Here is a 1015-nt window from a genome sequence, read left to right on the forward strand (position 1 = left end):
TGATATACTGGAATAATCTGATAAATAAATCAAGGATAAGATAAGTGTACTAACTTGCTCCTAAATCAAAACTTATCAAAAATAATTAAAAAAACAACCTAACCAAGCCCCCATAAGCTCGGTAGTTACAAATAGCACACAAGACCACCTACTCAGGCCCCCATAAGCCCGGAAGGTGCCAATCAGTCGGGGTGTTACAATCTCTTTCATTTTTTTCACAAAAATAATGGTGAGAATTTAACAATATAAAAAGCATACGTGTGTACTAACTACTCGTAAGTCGTAAGCTTCCTCAATCGTCATTATAGTTTTTTATACATAGTAAATTGGAAATATTCGGCCACTTGTAGTTATTTTATGGGAATTTAGTGCATTGTGAATATGGACGTTAAATATATTGTTAAAAAAGGAGTAAAATAAATAAGAGAGTTGATTCTGGATAATATGAGAATCTGCTTCTTTAAAAAGAAAATCTATATATATAGTATATAATAGGTGAGGTCAATTCTTTAAAAGGTAAAATACATAACAAAGTGCAATAAAAGTAGGTGGCATATTAAAGAAAGAGCAAATAGTAGTAACTTTAATATTTAATTTATCGTACGTTGGAGCTACGAGCACCATGACCAGTGGCGTAGCCAGGAATTTAATGAAGGGTGTCCAAACTTTTAATAGTAATTTTTTTTTAAAAAAACGACGATTTAAATTACCAAAACAAATAATCAAGTTAAGCAATATTTAATTAAATATAGGAATATTTTAAATAAAATTACAAGTGTATAATTCAAAACTAACATAAAGAAAATAAACTACTATTGAAAACATAATTTAAATATATTATTACAATTGTACTCGACGAGGTTTCATATCCTGAAACGTTTTTATAATAGACTCATTAGAAATAGTACGAAATACTTTCTTTTCTACATAAGGCACTATACAACCGTCTAAAAACTCATCATCCATTCGATTTTGCAAGTCATTTTTAGAGTATTTAAATCAATGCTTTGTTTTT

Source organism: Solanum tuberosum, unplaced genomic scaffold (genome assembly GCF_000226075.1).
Source record: "Solanum tuberosum cultivar DM 1-3 516 R44 unplaced genomic scaffold, SolTub_3.0 scf00128, whole genome shotgun sequence".
NCBI classification, from domain to species: domain Eukaryota; kingdom Viridiplantae; phylum Streptophyta; class Magnoliopsida; order Solanales; family Solanaceae; genus Solanum; species Solanum tuberosum.